General features: G+C 35.6%; 2 long non-coding RNA genes across 2 annotated transcripts in view; one reads left to right on the top strand and one right to left on the bottom strand.

Moving 5' to 3' along the window:
- LOC122739935 overlaps positions 1-18,293 on the top strand; it is a 189,618-nt gene extending 171,325 nt beyond the window's left edge. The window contains exons 3-4 of the long non-coding RNA XR_006354695.1: positions 1,176-1,283; positions 18,176-18,293. This is a non-coding gene — a long non-coding RNA (uncharacterized LOC122739935). The remainder of the gene's footprint in view (positions 1-1,175; positions 1,284-18,175) is intronic.
- LOC122739934 overlaps positions 1-20,037 on the bottom strand; it is a 241,683-nt gene that overhangs the window by 183,555 nt on the left and 38,091 nt on the right. The gene's annotated exons all lie outside the window — the stretch shown is intronic.

Here is a 20,037-nt window from a genome sequence, read left to right as displayed (position 1 = left end):
AAGAGAAATCTTTGGGAGGAGGAAAAGGAGAGATGTGGGAAGTCTAGGTGAGGTAAAGACAAAAGATATCAATAAAAATCTTTTAAAATAATAACTAAGAGGGGCAGCTAGGTGATGCAGTGGCTAAAGCACTTGACCTGGATTCAGGGATACCTGAGTTCAAATCCAGCTTCAGACACTTGGCTCTTACTAGCTATCTGACCCTGGGCAAGTCACTTAACCCTCATTGCTCCACCGCCCCCCAAAAAATAAAATAATAATTAAGTGTATTACCTTAGAACAGTAATGCCAAACTCAAATAGAAATGGGAGCCACAAAACCATAGATAAGGATTCCTATGGGGCTCACACCAACTTAAAAAAACACATTAATATTATCTATATTTTATTGTATTTCTATTGATGTTGTCCAAAATTACCCAATTACATTTTTAATAGTAATCTGATTTGGCCACACTCTGAGTGTTGTGGGCTATGCATTAAACATTTTTGCCTAATACAACTCACTTAAGTCTTATAGATCTTAGTATTTTCATCTACAAACTAAGGAGTTTGGATTAAATCATTGTTAAGGGTCATTCAATAATTATAATACAGAGTTTTTAAATGTCAGTCTGTTGGTCAGTCCTTGGCCAGAAGATTTCTATCCCTAATCAGTCCCTTCATGAACTTGTAGACCTCAGAGTCAGAAACATTTTTGCCACCAAGACATGTGTCAGGGAGATGGTGGGGCATAGTAGGATGACCACTGGGTTTGTACTCAGGTGCCCAGTATTCAAATGACAGTCCTATCTTTTGCGACCTTTGTGACCTGGGACAAGTCACTTAACATTCCTGGGTCTTGCTTTCTTCATTAGCTGTGTTGCCCTGGACAAGTTATTTAACTCTGTCTGTCTCAGTTCCTCATCTGTAAAATAGGCTGGAGGAAGAAATAGCAAACCACTCCAGTGTCTCTGCCAAGAAAACTCCAAATGAAATGAGAGAGTCTGGCATGCCTTAAATGACTGAACAATAACAACAAAAATTACAAAGTTGGACTTCATCGCCTCTCTGTTCTCTTCCAATTCTAAACCTATATGGTCTTTGTTCAATTGTGCCTATGCTTTGTTTACATGGTACTAAACAGATATCTGGAAATATTCAGATGATTGACTGAACTTTTCATATGTTTTTGAGGTTTAGTAGAGTAAGGGAGCAGTGTGATATGCAGTGGAAAAAATGCTGTTTTGGGGGTCAGAGAACATGGCCTAAAACCTCTGGCCCGGCTACTGGTGTGACTCTTAGGTAAGTCACTTAATTTTCTTTGACCTTATTCCATCATAAGAGAATTAAACGAAATCATCTCTGCAGTACCTACCAGTTCTATGTTCATGATATTAAACAGGCACAGCCAGTGGCTGTTGGGATTTATAATTCATAAACACCATAGACTTTTCCCTTGTCCTTCCTACCATCCTAGCACCTTTCCAGTTATCACTTGGCAATAAGATGCTTATATTGAGAGTAGGTGTTTCATATTTGCTGTCTTTATCCTACCAGCTCTGAATCTCTTCCAATTTGTCAATTTACCTGTTTTCTAATAATCCATCTAAGCATTTCATTATTTTATTAAAGCATTTATGATTGTATTATGTGAAAGGCACCTGTTTTCAAATTTCTTCAGGAATATTAATTAGCTTGTTTCTCCACACAAAAGATGAAGCTATCTTTTTTAAGAAAGTAATTACATTTTATTGAGTGGTAGTAATACAATTTATTTTACATATTTGTTTTTGTGATAGTATGTAAACAAATGTTAGAAACAAAATATGGATGATTTTTTTTTCAGAAACTGACACAATATTTTCAGGATTTTAATATTTTGGAACAAAATTTCTAAATGACTACACCTTTTATTCTCTGAAATAATTTCCAGAGATCCTGGAGAAAGAAAATCTAATACTACAGTTTCTTGCATACAGAATTAACATGAAATTATACTAAAGGCTCCCATTTTCCCCTCTCCATTTTTATGCATCAAATACTCTTAAGTTTTCACAAGAGAGTTGAAAAAGCTTCTCAGCGTTTCCACATACAGAAAACTAGTGCTGAATTAATCCATAAATGCCCTCTGGTGACAGTCTCTAAAAATGCAACTGATTTTGTCGAGTCTTTCTCCCCTTCTTACTTTGCACTTGCTCTTTTCCTTTAGAAAAAATTCAATATAGCCATGAGGTACCACATGCTGAGAAGGAAAAGAAATGATAAATTCTACAGATTAGCTGATCAGATCCACTTATTTCTGTGTTCTTAGAGCATTGAGCTATTTGGTGATCTGTGATTTGGGTGAACATTAACTTCTGTGCTGCTATTATCAGTTCAGAATAATAAGAGTGAAGCGAGAGCTTAAAGTGGAAAGTGAACAAGTCTTAGATACAACTATTGTCCTAGCAGCACATAGCACATGTGTATCCGTGGGGAAGGGAGGTACCTCACCCTCACCTCTGGGTGAACGTATTTCTAATAACTAAATTGTGTTGACTCTCAAATTTTAGCTTACTGACCATGAGATTCCACTAGGAAATGGCTCTTAATATTGGAATTTAAAAGAAGCATAATAAGTATTATGGATTTAGAAAGTTGCTTTTTTTCCCTGAAATCAGAAAGGTGAATGATTTTGCCTTTTTTTTTTTTTTGCTTTATATGGCTATAAACTCATTGATCTTTAAAAGACATCAATAGGGCCAAATATAAAATAACCTCCTGGTGGATAGGGTATATATTTTTGCCTCTATGTGCCCATCATTTAGCAGGTACTTATGACATGTTAGTTGAAGCCAACTGACAAATTGAATTCTCAAGGGCAACTATCATTGCTATTCCTCTAAAAGATATAAACTAAAAGACAAAGTTTAAATCCTTTGCCCACCACCTCATGGTGACCAAATGGGAGAACCAGAATTAGAATGCCAATCTTTAAATTGGGATTGTATGACTTTATTAAATTTTGATGCCATATGGATAAACAAGTAAAATCTAAGCACTTTCTCACCAGATAATTAAGCACATTTGCCACAGTTTGTTTCACAAGCATATTTTTTTCTTATTAGGAGTATATAACTGTATTCCCCCTAGAAAGATAAATAAAATAATAGAAGATTATGAGTTTTTGAGATTTTTTTTCTTGAAACTGATTTTATCATGAAAAGATATCAAGCTTTCTTGTTTTTTTTTTAATGGGTTTGTGATAAAGAACAAGGTACAAATACAATTAGAATTACTGCTTGGAAATTTTAGAGTCAGAAGTCTATAAAGAACCTTCTAATATTATGCTTGCTCATTTCTAGGACTTTAAATAAAGACACAATTAAATTGTACGCATCATGACTAAGGTCCACAGTGGAAAGTATCATAATAAATTCAATATCTTGCATACTATTTATACTTCTTTTGGCAATTATAATCATGTGTTTGTTTGAACTAAAGTCTCTTGCCTTTATCAGGATCATTTCAGATCCATTGGTAAGTGGCAGGAGTTCCCACTTTTTACTGAAGTCTTATGATTACTCATTAAGGAGAGAGGTGCTAAAAATTCAATTTGGTAATAAACAGGCCAAGCGACAGTCCTCTGAGCTTCAATATCATGGTCTTTCTACAGAGGAACCTAGTACCAAAAGCTGACTTGGAGACTGGTCAGGTAAATATTCAAGATGTGTCAATACCTTGAATTGTTCTAATTCAGAAGGTAGGTAAATGATTAAAATTTCACATGTACTTGTGAACTTGGAAGTTTAGTGTCTCTTCAGAGCTTCATTCCCTCACCACCACTTATCTTTTTGATATTTTAAACTGTATGTTCTGGAGGCATTCCTAACTTAAGATATATAAAATGGAACTCCTTACCTTACTCCCCATACCTACTCCTTTCCAGAACTTTACCATTTTTGTTGAGGACCCCTTCTTTTAGGCACCTATGTTTGCCAACTCAGTATCAGCCTTCACTCTTCACTCTGTCACCCCAATATCTAGTCAGTTACCAAATCTTGTCATTTCTAACTCCCCAAGTGTGGACTTGTTATCCTTCTCTCCACCCATATGTCAAAACCCTATTCCAGGTCCTCATTACCTCCAGTCAACATTATTGCAGTAGTGTTCTAATTGTTCTTTCTGCCTTCTTAGTTATATTTATCTTCCACATGGCTGCAGTTTTCCTAAAGCACAAGTCTGACTAAGTCATTCCTCTTCTCTATTACCTCTAATGGCTCCCTGTTGCTTCTATGATCAAGTATATGAAGTACTGGGGGCAGCTAGGTGGTACAGTAGATAAAGCACTGGCCCTGGATTCAGGAGGACCTGAGTTCAAATCTGGTCTCAGACACTTGACAATTACTAGCTGTGTGACCCTGGGAAAGTCACTTAACCCTCATTGCCCCGCCAAAAAAAAAAAAAGTATATGAAGTACTGTTGCCATTTAAAGCCCTTTGCAACTTATCCCCAACCTACCTTCCCTGCTTAACTACACATTGTTGTTCGGTTATTTCAGTTGTGTCTGATTCTTCCTGGCCCAATTTGGGCTTTTCTTGGCAAAGATATTGGAGCGGTTTTCTTTCTCCAGCTAATTTTACAGATGAAGAAACTGAGGTAAACAGGGTTAAGTGACTTGCCCAGGGTCACACAGCTCATCTGAGAACAGATTTGAACTCAGGTCTTCTTGACTCAGCTTGATCCACTGTGCCACCTAGCTGTCCAATCACTTACTCCCCTTCAATACTACTGTCTATTCAAACTGGCTTTCTTACTGGTACTCATACATAAAACCCTACATTCTATCTCCATCCTTTTCCACAGACTGTCACGCATGCCTAGAATTGTCCTTATACCCACCTCTTTGAATCTCAGTTCTTTTTCAATACTCAGTTCAAGTGCCACCCTCTACACAAGACCTTTCCTTATCCTTATTGCTCCTAGTACCTCCCCAAATCATCCTATATCTATTACATATTTATAGAATATGCCTATATAAGTACATATTGTCTATCCTTATAATATCTAAGCACCTTGAGGGCAAGGAATCATTCATTTTTTGTCTTTACATCTCTAGTGCTTAGCAAAATACATAAATACACAGCAACACTGACTGGCATTTAATAGATACTTGCTAATTGACCAAAAGCACGAATTCGGGAGATCTAGCCAATATTCTCACATAATGCAGTAAGGTTGTACTATAGGCATTACTCATGATTTTGCTAATTTGATGTCTGCTACAAAAATGAGCCAGTTTGTTTTAGAATCCTGCCAGATTTGTTGGCATTCTCTAAGTTATAACCATCAGGTACAGGGACATCCTGTCCTTGGAATGTAGATTTGTATTCTCCTCCTCACCCTTGTTCCACTCTTCCCCCCTCCTACTCCAACCACTTTTTCTTGTATAGCAACTAAGAAATTCTAGGCAAACAATATGATTTGATGGACCCTATGGAAAGCCGTCTGCTTCACCAAATATTCCTTATCTTCTCCTTTCTTCAGAAGTATTCTGCACATATGGTGATCCTTCCCTAGCCCTTTTTCTTAGCCTTTAAGCTACTCAAGTTAATCTAATTACATCTCAGGCAAACTCCTCATACTTCAACATCCATCCTGTTCATCCTTTCCTTCCTTCTAACTTTTGTCAAACAATCTCAGGAATATATTTTCTGGTTCATATCTCTTCCTTGATTTCCTTCTTTTTTATTTTGATTTATATACCAAAAGCCAAACTCAATCATGGCTGACAAGAATAAGAGTAGGACTAATGATATATGTCTGTCGAGATGAAACAAAGCCAAAAGGTTTTTAAGTAAAATGAGATATAATAAATAGTGCCATCAATGTCTAAAGCTCTGGAAAATTCCCAGAAGTCCCATTAATATTTTCAACAAACATCTCCCTATGTCCTTGACCTTATCTAATCAAACTTGCTTTTCCTCTAGCATCAGTAAAACTCAAGCAAACAGTAAAACTTTCCTTATTCATATCATCTCCCTTTTTGACAGAATAAGAATTTTTAAACATTTCTTGCTGTTGTAGTGTAGTATTTTTGCCATACATATATTAAAGAGGCTTACATGGATGTGACTTGGAAATTAGCCATTTTATGACTGATTATATGGGTGTTCTCATTTAAAACAATTGTCATTTAATAAAATTTTGGATAACAGCCCATTTATAACTTTCATATTATATATCAAGACTTGGGATTCCAAAAATGAGGTGGTGAAATAATAAGCACTGCCATTTGTTGCTTGTACAATCTGGTATGCTGAAGAATTCCAGAATGTCACAATTGACTGAACTCTTCTTGTCTTCCTTCATTCTTATATTAAACTCTCCAGTTGGCTTATTGTACAACCTCAAAGACTGTATATTACTGAGCAACTATGCAACCATTTTGAAAGCAGTTATATAGCCACTCTATATCAATAGCAATGAAATACTCTGAGAATAAAATGCTTAATACCTAATTACAATTCCATATTGCTAGTACTGATTATAGTAAAAGAAGTTATCTAAGACTTTATTGTAAGAAAACCATAAGAAGGTAGAGAATAAAAATCTTTGTTGGGCAATTATCATTTTAGAGCCTACAGTTAAGATACCTCTACCACTGTATCATAAACTACATTAATGCCTTTTCGCATTTTCAAAAGAAAGGTAAACTGAAGTGGAAATAGGAGAAACTTGTACATGAGACCTATGGGAAACTGCAAATTACTTTGTAATACTGACAAATTGCTTCACCTCTATGCAGTTGTGTCTGAATAACAGAAAAAATAATCCACTTGATTTTTTTTTTAAAAAGAAAAATAAAGGTCAGACAGTCATCTCTGTTTTTTTTTTAATTCTTTTTTTTCTTTTTGCAGGGCAATGAGTGTTATGACTTGCCCAACATCACACAGCTAGTAAGTGTCTAGTGTCTGAGGCCGGTTTTGAACTCAGGTCCTCCTGAATCTAGGGCTGGTGCTTTATCTACTAAAGAATTTATTTTCCAAAAGAAGCTGCATGATTATTCATCTGGAAAGTCATAGAGAAGATCCCTATCCAGATATAGGTTGGATAAGATGTCCTCTAAAATCTCTTCCATCTTCTCAGTTCTATGGTTATGTAAACATCTGAATCAACTGAAACATTTTGGTGTTCTGTAGACAGTCAAAATCACAAATAATGAAGGATATACTAAAGAATAGGAAGGAAAAAAAGTGGTTGAAAATAATTTTAGTAAATTCATGTTTAAGAAATTCATATGTTAGTGACTTGGACATGATGTACTCCATAAATACCATATTAGTATAAAAATAGTGCTTCCTGGAGTCTTTAAAAAATAATTTCAGTTGAATAATATCACTTAGTGATGCTAAAACTGAACACACACAAAAAAAAATCACAGCCAACAAATTTGATGTGATTTGGTCACATAGTTAAGGAAGGTTTCTAGATTACTGCCATGTGAGAATAGTAATAATTATTAATAGTAATAATTATTAATAGTAATAATTATTAAGTTTTTTTCTAAAATTTCAGTAAGCATTGCTTGACCTTTTATGGTTACATTGAAATTTATCCATCTCTGCTTTTGTTCCACAACAATAATACACTATGGAAAATTACATGTCTCAAAAAGAGAAATATAAAGAAAAAGTATGTTTTGTTCCATTTGGGAAAGTTCCATCTTACACAAATCACAGATGACTCAGCATCCAAGGTCTTATTAAAGAATGAAGGTTTTAATTGAGAAACTGGAGTTAGGATGTCACTCTAGTCACTGCCCTTGTTTTAAAAGTAAAATTCTTCCTAACTTCCTCCAGTAGTACATGGAGGTTTCTTTTTCCCCCACCTTGAGGACTATAAACAACAGGTTGTAAAAGAACCTAGTGAAATGGTTAAAAAAAAAAAGCTATTGTGTGTGATCTACTCTGTGTTCAATTGAACAAATAATACAGATACCATAGGTGTTTTATAACCCGGAGAAAGTGCAGGTGGGTTCTCTGGAAAAATTACATGTGTCTTTGTTGATTGAAAATTTTATCAAGGTAAATATACCTCAAATCACATTTGTATATTGAAGATGGACATGCCTGGTTTGCATGTTCCCTTTTTGAATTGTCTCATAAAAATATGTGCTCAGAAAACATCTGAAGAACTTATGGTGCTATTGTTACAGACAGAAAAAAAATTGCCTTGGTTAGGATTGAAGTTTTTCCTTAGAGAAAAGAAAATGGTAAACCCTTCAAAAATAATTGTAAACCCTTCAAAAAATTGGTAACATTTTTTTCTCACTTCAATTTCTATGTGAAATAAAATTTGAACAATGATGATTAATAGGTTTTACCAGTAATCAGACAACTCTTCTCCCCATTTTAGACTGATTCCTCACTTCCCATCTCTTTAAAAAGCAAATAAGTATTTCTAGTTGACTAGCCATCTCTAGAACATAGAAGCAAAAATAAAGATATGACTACTTCAGTGGTAATCAGCTCCTATGTAGATGGATGTGATGATTGGTGATCAAAACTACTGAGGGAACAATTCACAAAATGGCTATGCCATAATACATGTAGACAGCCTTAAAGTAAGCTATATCCATATTTCTCTTTTTACTTCTACCCATTTCTATGAAATATATTCCTGTAGGGAGCTTCTTGATCCTCCATTATTTATGATCCAGAGAAAGCAAATTTGAATTACTTTTTTAAAAATGGGCAATATGTGTGTACATATTTTTTCATATGGTCTTTTTAGCTTAGAAAATAATATTCTATAGCTAAAATTTATACTAATTTATATACTATCATTCAAAACTCTAAACTATGTTCAAATAAATTAATGGGGGAATAATTGTTTATGTATTACTTAATGCAAATGAATTGAGGAACATAATGTCATTCTTAGTGTAATTCCTTCTCTTTAAAAATCCTAAATCATATAGAATAATGATTCTCTCAAAGGACTACCAAGTATCAATATCTTATAATGAATGATGGAGACAAGCAATAAGACAAGGTTCTGAGATTTCCCAAAGAACAATAGACAGAGCTTAAAAAAATAAAATTAAAAATCCTGTCAGTACCCAGACATTGACATGGATTTGGTTCCATTTTCATGATTGATGATGTCAGGAAAGTCATTTCAGGCAAATGACAACTTTATATTATCTAATTGAGGTTTATTATTCTTATATTACATAATTTATATATTCTATACATTTGGACAATAACAAATTATATCTTGGATTAAAATATACATTTCAACAGCATCAGCTTGATCAAAGTAATTGACTGACTGGAAATTTGGTAGTTCTTACTGGATTTCTGACATTATCCATCTCGTTTGTATTGTAATTTTATATTACATCTAGTTGTTTACATATCTTTTTCTTCAAAATATTTTATAAGAAAGATACTGAACTGCATAAATAATTGTCATTCAAGAGAATGTGGACCTATATATTTCAGATTCTTTTTTCTCTCTTGGTACTTCAATGCCACAAAATTGAGTTTTGTTCATGTACTTAAGATGCTATCAGAATTGACTTATGTTGGGTTAACTAAGATATAATGTTCTTCCACAATGAAAAGGATAAATATTGAGGAAGCATAAATTTGAAGTCAAAGTGATTTTGTTCTTTTCATAATAATACTAAGTTTTCTATTTGTCTACATTATTCACAGAATTGAAGTTAGAACAAACTTCTGAGGTTATCTGGATCAACTTTCCCAAAATACTCATTTGTTAAGACATGCATTATATCAACCCCAGAAAGTAATCACAAAATTTATTTGCTAAGCATTTGTTTGCTTATTTTTGACATAGCCATGCTCAAATGAGAATATTCATAAATTTACACATTCATAATCTTGCTCTTTAGTGAGCTTGTGACTGGATGTCTAATATCATGCAATGCATATGCATGTTGATATATTTACAAATAATATATGTCATTGTAAATATGTATACATACACTTAGAATTTGCATATATTTTAATAACTTAATGTGTATCTGTATACACAAAAGCACTATGTACTACTTAAGTTTGTTTCTTTAAATAAAGGCACCGAAATGTTTGTCTATTTTATATATACATATATATATGACTAGGTTTCATACATGTGTTGCATATTTCAAAAACTAGCCATCATGTCTTGTTTATGAAATTAACAGGACCTAGCCTATAATTTATTGTACTGTATATAGCTGTCTCTGCTACATACAATACTACTTTCATGTTGATCAAAATGAGTGATAACCCTATTAAAATCACATACAGGAAGAAAACAGTAATAATACTGAACTCTGCTGGCCATTATCATATAGAGATTAAGTCAACACAATGCCCAATTCATTCTGATGGGGAAGAATGAGGAAACCTGGTTATTTGTTAACGTGGCTTCTAAGAAAGTAAATGATTATTTGTATGTCTTTCACTTTTCAACCTGTTATCTTAGATTATATAGCTTTAACTTGATTTTCTTTACCAGCCATATTAAACATGGAGTTATGAAAACCTTTATTTTAGATTAATATGTGAATTTACATAATAAGAAACCATGAGTCAAATACATAAAATTATAACTAAAAACTTCTCTGTAACTTTTGGGATACTCTATATCTTTCCAGATTAGAGTCTTTTTAATGATAATTAGTGCAAATGGTTTCTGATCAAATATCTTCAGCAACTTATTTTTGATGATGGTATCACTATTAAAATTTGAACTAATTCACTTTTAAGGATGTTACTATATTAAATCAATTCTTCATTCAACAAATACTTATTGAGTAGCTACTCTATGCAAAACACTAGGAAGTACATAGAGATGAAAAATAAATGTGGTTCTAGCCTTCACAATGCTTACATTCTAGTAATTGTCTTGTTTTATCAGTAACACAAAAGTCACAACTGGCATATATTAAAATATTTACAATATGCCTAACCTATGAAATCACATAAAATATAAGTAAAACACCTCTATTATTATAATAGTCCATTTAATGAATGCCTATTATTTTAATGCTAACGAACCAGTTTTCCTAACAGAAAGATCATCAGTTGAAATAGGAAGCTTGAAAAGTTTGTAGCTTTTTCCTTTTGAACCTCACCAACTAATAAGCAAAAACATATGAATTAGATAAAATACTTCATTAGGTGACTTTTATTGGATGATTCAATGTGATGTGATTACACTTCAGAGCTATTTAATTGCCTGACATTAAAAAAATCACACTGATGTTTGGTTATATTTGCTCATTTGGTGATGCAGTCATTGAAAGTATTTTATTCTCATCAAAAAGAAGATATTATGGAGTTAAAATCAGTGACATTTCCATCAAAGTTAGTCATAAATATTATCTCATTAATGACTTTCTGTACAGCCTGTAGCATGAACCTACTAAGAAAGGCCCCCAGACAACTTCCCAATCTTGTATTGTCATGAGGAAAAAGTTCATCAAACTTCAGGATATTGTAGAGGATGGCAGCAAGAAGAAAACATCCTATGCCAAATCAATAATCATGTACCTTTTGATTCATAATGCCTCGGCTGAGGCCAGATGCCGATGCTAGTAGTAGTGACATATTAGCTTTGATATTATGAGAAGGTATTTTATAATCAGGAAAAGGTACTAGGGCAGCCACTACTAGTTGGTTGACTCTATAAAAACCAGCATCCATTAGTACAACTTAGGGAAATGTGTAGGCATTATTTGAGAATACATACAACTTGAATCTGTAAATGTACTAGTCAATATTAGTTACTAGGTCTCTCCTTGGTCTTGGTATTGGTGCAGAGAAGTAGGTGTACATCACAGATGCAAAATGTTTGTTGTTAAGAATGTGTGTTTACAGGTGTGGAATACCCTAAGGATGGGAAGACTGATATCCTGCTGCAGGTGCAGCCTTTAATAAACAGGAACTTGCCTTTTCCTCCCATCTCTTCTCTCCTTTTTTCCTGCCTTTGGATTATCTCAATTCACATTAAGTATCACTTGTGCATAAAGCATATAGAGGGTACTATATTTATTTAGATATACATGTGACTGGATCTTCTGTGAATAAAACACAAAATGCATTCACATGAGGAAATGGAGTAGCTTAATTTAAATATTTTAGGAGAGCTAGAATACTAATAAACATCTGGAAGAACAGATAAAACTAGATAAATGTTTAGCCTTGTTATGAGTAACACACTAGCATACGATTAGGTTTATAATGGTTGTAATTTAACAAAACTGTTGTATGAAATATTTTGTTTAGCATTCATTAAAAACTGTTAATGCACTTGTGTTTCCCATGGACTAATTTTTTTTTTTGCAGCAGACGCACATTATTAGTATAATACAAATATGCTAAAAAGCAAACAGTTTGGTGTTAAAATGTCTTAAGAAGGATTGTGAAAAAGAAATTTTACACCAATCTTTTTTTTTCATTTTTACAGTGGAATTTTTACCACAAATTCCATATTTTAATGATATTATACCAACTCTATTTTTTAAACTCATTTTGTCACTGTTTTGTAACAGAAACACTGTAAATATTATAGATGTGGTAAACTATTATACTTGTTTTCTTATAAATGAAATGATCTGTGCCAACACTGACAAAATGAATTAATGTGTTACTAAGGCAACAGTCACATTACCCGCTTTCTGTTTCACAGTATGCAGCAGAGCATATGGTTTACTCTTAATGGAACACTAGCTTCTCATTAACATACCAGTAGCAGTGTCAGAACTTACAAACCAGCCTAACAGGGAAATGGAAAAACTTATAAATTAGACCCTTTCAGTACTATTGAGAAGGAAATGACTGATGTTCTAAGGTACAATATTTAGCTAATTCAGTGCCCTTTTCTGCACCTTCTTTCCACAAAAAAAGAAACTTTTTTTTCCCTAGTAATAAATATAAATATAAATATTGAAGTGCAAGTAATTTTTACCCTGCTTAGGAGAGTGATTGGCACTCTGGATTTGATAACTCTTCTTAAAAAATAACGTGGCTGTGCCTTTTTTTCCCCTTCTCACAGTATGTTTTAAACAGCTGTATTTTCATCATACTGTTTTGAGACAGGGAAGTCAACTGAATAGAAAGCAATTTTTCTACTTCCTCCTCAAAAAGGAAATCCATCAGGTAAACATAAACAAGAAACAAGGGTGAGAAGAAAACCATCGATTTTCCACAGCCTGGGAATGACCACATCAGATAGCAGTGGAGCCACCAAGAGGTTAAGAACAGTAGTGAAGAAGAGAAAGACCCTGTTGCACTCTGGATGAGCATTCTGTTTGGATTGCTTCTATTAATTATGGTCATTCAGTTTTTTTCAGCCACTTCTTTTCCCCTCCAGCCACCCCCTCCGCAGAAACACTCATCATTCCTTTAATCACTAGCAATTCAGTGGTACCCAGGTAGAAAAACCATCAACAATGCAGTGACTTAAGAGGTAATTTTGTTGTTGTTGAAAGATGAACCTTGGGTTTCAAATACCTTCTCCTATGGAGCAAAGGAACTCAACCCATTAATAGCAAGTATGTGTAACATTTCATTTTCAGATTCAAGAAGTCCCATGAAATGATATGTTTGTAATTCACAGTATCCAAATAAATCAATTTTACCTAAAAATATGTAATGAAGCAATACCAGAATGGAATGTAAATTACTGAACACATAACCATGGAAAAACTGTTAAGAAACATGTAGGCTTATCACTCCACTGCTTCTGGGGTAACAAGACACATTGCCAGTTGTTTACAAAGACTTCAAATCAGATAGGAAGCACCACTTCAATCCATGTGGACAACAGTTTGAAAATTTTAGCTCCCAGAATTCTGCTCATTTATTAGAACCTTACTGTAAGAATGATTGGAGAGCCATCATTAACTCTAGAAATCACAGCATATGGCAACAAAATCTTTTTAGATTATTATTGGATATAGGCAAATTCAATTAATCCAAATGTTTGGATATTTACAATAGAAACAATCAGACTTTATTATCTGATTTGTCTCTAAAAATTAATCCAATGATTACATACTCAGGCCTGTTTATCTTCTTTCCTTTTTAGATGGAAAGGTAAAAATATTGAATTTTCTGGAATATTAGGATTTAGAAATGTTTTGGCTTTGCCAGATTTCTGAATCCCAGATAAAGGATGGACAATGATAACAGTACTTATAGTTGACATTTACACAGTGCTTTAAAATGTTCAAATCGCTTACCCTTTATAAACTCATTTTAGCCTGATAATAACCATTGGACGTGGGAGCTATTATCCCCATTTTCCAGATGAGAAAACTGAGGCTCAAAGACCTCCACTCATCCAAGATCAGAGCTAGTTAAGTGTGAGAGGCTCAATTCAAATCCATTCTTTTGGCCTCCAATCCTAATGCCAGATCTACCATGCCTAAAAGTATAAATGCTTGTTTACAAAAACAAACCGCATCCAAGTAGAGTAGGCCCTTGCCTCAAGTTATCAGCCATAATTCAGAAACCAGAGAATAAGAAACCCATGCCTCAAAGTATCTGAATTCATGATCATTTAATAAACAGACACTATCCCTACAAATTCACAGTTAAACCAGTAGAGGATTCCCTTTTTGTTTCACTCACCTGAAAAGTTGGCACCCTGGTCTCTGACTGAATTATAAGCTTCTCTCTTCCTTTTTCCTTGCCTTCTAATTTAACCAGGTTTCCCATCACCCCCAGCATGATTGTATTTGCTCTAGAGATAGAAGCTAAGTTTATAACAATTATTGATTCAGAGACAAAGTTGCCAGTGCAAACTGTCAGTGCAGGTTTTTCCCACACTTCCTAAATAATAACAAGGATTTTGCCAGGTAACCATGGCCCAGGTTGTATTTTTCAGCTGAGTGCCAGCATGTAGATACTTCCATGTGGCAAGTGGATTTTATTATTACTAGAATCTAAGAGGAAAGTTTTCAGGAAGCATTTGTTTGGCAAACACGTAAGTGTGTATTGCTTTTCTGTATAAGGAGAATTCTTCCTACCCCTAAAAGAGAAGTGTTTATGAGAAGTCACAGCCTCCCAGTAGTTCCTATGACACTGAACTGAACGAGGATCTCTCTCTATACAGGTGTTAGAGGAAACTCCTACCCCCACGATCTAGCATGCAAACCTATGCTGATCTCTGTTATTCCACAGAAGACAGTATCTGTATAAAGTGTCACTGATCTGGTCACTATCTCTGGGAGCCTGGCAGAGTTCCAGGACGGGCTTCTTAGTGTTGGTGAAGGAAGCCAATTAAGATCACAAGATAGTAGCTGGTAATAATAAACTTCTAATGATGTTCCTGACTGAAAAGAGGTAATTAAAATGTGGATGTGGATGACCCCAGCTTCTGTCAGCTCAGTGTAGCTGTTACACTGACAATATCCATGTTTTGTTTAGGAAAAGGAGTTAATGTTGTCCAACAACAATAAAACAAGCAATTTAATAATACCCCCAAAGAAAGGTTTGCTTTAGAAAAGAAAAGTTGTTGCAACATCTTTTTATTCCTGATGGACTTCAGATGGTTGCTGCTTGTTTAGTGACCAATATTTAGCTGTCTCTCTCACCATCTCCACAGCCCACCTTCTCTCTGTCTCAAAAGCAAAGAACTCTCTCTGGGCTTTTCTATTTCATTAGATGAGCTGCATCTGATCTCCTATGTGTGTTTTCTGGAAATCAGACTGTTTCAAAACCAGAGACAATTAATTAGGTAGGAAAGGAAGCCATCCTCCTTATCATTTGATCTAGCTATTGACATAAGTATTTCACACTTCTCCCCCTACCCCCACCCCCCCACCACACACCCTGAAGCCCAGAGCTTTCCTGTACACCTGGGCTGCTCACCCCATCAATTTCCTTCTTTAAGCTTGTCCACTGAGAGGTGGCAATGGCTCTCCAAGAAAAGGAAGAAGGAAAAATAAGCAACAGAACTCTGCTCAGAGCCTTTATCTTGATCACACTGTTTGTTTTCCCATTGATGTCTGTAATGAAACAAAGAGGATTTAATCGTGTTAAACAAAAGCCTATTGGTACCCAGAGGGATCTCATTTAACTCTGCTCCAAGTCTTGGAGTTTCAGGTTTCGCATCTTCCTCTTTGCCGATCCACCAGGCTGAGTTTCTTACCTGAGGCTTAAAATTGTGAGGTGCGAAACTCTTCTTTTGTTTTGACAGGTGCTCTTTGCTAAACATCAGCCTAGCATTGATGGTGCTAATACACAGAAAGAAAAAAAAATTCGGAGATGCTAATGACTGTAGTTACCCAACTACTGCCTTTAATAGGTTTTATTAGCTTCCCTCACTTGAAGTTCTTTAGGGTAAAGTGGAGAAAACAAAAGGTTTTGAAGGAAAGGGTGTGTGAGAAATAGTCTTTGGTGAGAGGAACCAAAACCAGGTACAATTCTCCACTTGGCTTCCCAAACAAAGGGGAGAGGGGACAGGGGACAGGGAAGAGAAAGGTGGGCAGAAAAAGCAGGTGATTGATGCTTCCTTAATCTTAGGGTCCAGGCCTAAGACCCTGACTTCATTTAGTAGAGAATATTGACATGGTTGACATGGTAAATTGGCCTTCTGATTAAAGGCCCTCTAGATGTGGAAGTGCCCCAAATATGGCTGACTCAAAGCTTGTTGATCTCCAATCACTCATAGAAGGTAGCAGTAATGATGTTGATGATGTCTCTCTGATGAAAAGATCTCAGAATTTTTTTGTTATTAACATAGGTTTCCATCTTCTTTCCCTTGCAACCAGTAATGTGTCTTCCATCTCTCATCTTTTTTTTGAGGGGCAATGAGGGTTAAATGACTTGCCCAAGGTCACACAGCTAGTAAGTGACAAGTATCTGAAGTAGGATTTGAACTCAGGTCCTCCTAAATCCAGGACCAGCACTTTATCTACTATGTCACCTAGTTTCCCCCATGTCTCATCTTTTTGCAGCCATTCCTGTTCCTGTCATTCTGAAGAAGCATTTCTGAAAGAATTTCAGCCTCTTTGGGGGTTTAATTTTCCTTCGGGGTGACTACCATTTGCTTTCCCAGGTTTTGATCCTTAATATCATTCTCCCATCTGAAGTGAGAACACTTTCTCCTCTGGCAGACTGAGACAAGCCTGAAGAGCTTTGGAGCTCCCTGGCAGTTAAATATGGTTGACATTTTTATCTCATGTAGCTAAGGGTTAGAGTTCAGGTTGAAGTGTTCCAATTGTAATTTGGGTGGGAACTTCAAGGGACAGAGAGTTATGACATTTTGCCATCCCATGGCCTAGCAGTGATTAGAGGTAGGTGTGGCTGTGGAGTGCAGGGCATAGATACAAGCATGAAAGGAGTAGTTTTAAAGCTTAGAGATCAATAAAAACTTCAACTCCATATAGGGAAGAAGGCTTCTTTATTTATATAACTTCTCTCCAAGGACTTCCATACTCATTAAAAGGTTCCTAAGGGGAGCAGCTAGGTGGTGCAGTGGATAGAGCACCAGCCCTGGATTCAGGAGGACCTGAGTTCAAATCTGGCCTCAGATACTTAACACTTACTAGCTTTGTGACCCTGGGCAAGTCACTTAATCCCAATTGCCTCACCAAAAAAAAAAAAAAAAGGTTCCTAAGGGTAGGGGGTTGGGTGACCCTCCCAAACATGTTCACCAAAACTCTAAGGCTTCTTTCAGGCAACAGGTTCACAGCATAAGAATTGGTCTTTATTCTCCCTTACCTCACTTTCCATCTCCACAACTCATGCTGCCATGATGTCTTGACAATTTTGTTTCTTTGCTACCTCTCACATCACTCTGATTCTCTCCTTTACACCACAGCCATACCAGTCCAGGCTTTAATCACCCTTTCATTTGTACTGATGCTGATTGGTGTCCATAAATCCACTCTTTTTTCCTCTATAATCCAACCTCCACACAGCTGTCAAAAAATATTCCTTAAGCACAGGTGAGACCACATTTTTTTCTCTGTTTAAGAAACTTCAGTGGTCCCCCATTACCTTTAGGAAAAAAAATCCAGACCCCTCTGTTTGACATTGTAAGTCCTTCATAATTTGGCTCCAGCCTACCAGACCAGCCTGTTCACACATTTCTTCCCCTGAAGCATTCTAAATTCCAGCCAAACTGTTGTCACTGTTATTCTCCATACATAATATTTTATCCTGATTCCATGTATCTTTGAACAGACTGTCTACCTAGAATGTTCTCCCTCTTCACCTTCATCTCTGGGAAACTGTCTCCTTTCAAGACTTCGGTATCCATGCCACCTCCTTCAAAGGCCTTTCCTGATCAATGAAGATCATGATGATGAAGCATTTATTAAGTACTATGTGAATAAAAAAAATTATTAAACATTTGCTGTGTAGGAAGCTCTATACTAAGTTCGAGGAATACAAGTATGAGAAACCAATACAATATCTTTCCTTGGGGAGCTTATATTCTAATGCAGAAAGTTAATAGATAACAGGAAGAAAAGGGGGGAATGGGAGAAGACCTACTTGGCAGTGACTTGAAGGTCTGGTTACTAGGGAGATGAAAGCTCATCTATCAAAGCCCAGACTGGTTCCAGAGTTCAAGTCCAAGGTTCTGATAGGAAGGAGATGAAGAGGCTGAGGGCAATGGTTTGTGTGCATAATTTGGAAATGTCTGGAGAGATGAATAGATTTCCCTAAATGTTTCTGGTGATAAGAATTCATGTGCATATGTTATGTGTGTGGGGAATGGGCAAGGAAAGAGCTTCTTTCCCATGGAAATGGGAAATGTGTGAGAGAGATCCATTAGTGAACAAACAAGATGATATGAGGAAAACGGCCTGTGGCATAAGGAAAAATCATCTTCCACTGTGAGCTTTCTATGGTGGAGAAGAGAAAGGAGCAAACATAAAAATCAGCCAATCGTCAACCTACATTTGTTTAGTACCTATTGTTTACCAAACACTGTGCTAGGTATGAAGGATAGAAATACAAAATCAAAAGAATCTTGTCATGGAACTTACATTCTACTAGGAGGATACAACATGTCCCCAGATAAAATTGGGTACAGTATCATGTCATCACAGAGGACTTGACTTGGAGTAAAGACTGGTGATCACGATGATCAACACTTATCAATTGGGTTCATTTTCCTACTTATGCTTATTATCTATTTGCCCCCAGGCAAGTTACAATGAAGGTACTGAAGATACTGGTATAGGGAGTGTCCTTATGTAGTAGTCCTTTGTACCAGCAAAATCACTAATACTGTCCCTAGCCCCATACCATGCATTTACTTCATTGGATCAAAGAATCAGATTTCGAGCTAGAAGGGAATTTACTTAGAGGTCATCTGATCCAATCTCTTCATTTTACAGTTGAGGAACTGTGGCCCAGACCAGGTTAAAGTCATACAGCTACCTAGTGTCTGAATAGTATGACAACCTGGGTTCCCAGGTCTTCTCGATTCCAAGTCAAACAATCTGTCCAGTGCACCAAGCTGGCTCTCTTGTTAATCTTAGAACAGTGTATACTGTTTCCTTAGTAAAAATGAAAGACCTTTGTAATCAAGGAATTTCATTTTTGTATATGTATTCTCAGTCTCTAGGGCATACCAAGCACATAATAGGAGCTAAGTCACTTTGTGTTGATTATTTGTATATTTACTTGGAAAGGTTCTTTCTTTTTTTCTTTTTCCAACAAAGTAAAGTGACAACGGAAGTCTGGAACTCTTTCCCTGGCCCCTTCTATTCTGCATATATATAACATATACACACATTTCCATCACACACACTTAATAGGGGACACTCCCCACCCCCTAGCCTTCTGCTTTTATACATTCTTCTTATGGTGAGTATGATTGCATTTTTCATTTCAGTTCAATTCAAGAACTTATTCATCACTACTATGTTCCAGGTACTGAACTAGGGGCTGTGGATACAAAGACACAATAAAATTCTTGCCTTCAAGGAACTGATTTCTTTTCACTGAAAGCAAAATCTATTTACTTTGTTATCTTCAACTTTTTCCAATCTGTCACATCCCATTTGTATATAGTATTCATCAATGATACTTTT

This window comes from Dromiciops gliroides, chromosome 2 (assembly GCF_019393635.1).
Source record: "Dromiciops gliroides isolate mDroGli1 chromosome 2, mDroGli1.pri, whole genome shotgun sequence".
NCBI lineage: Eukaryota > Metazoa > Chordata > Mammalia > Microbiotheria > Microbiotheriidae > Dromiciops > Dromiciops gliroides.
The sequence above is the reverse complement of the archived record's forward strand: the minus strand, read 5'-3'. Positions and strand labels throughout refer to the sequence as shown.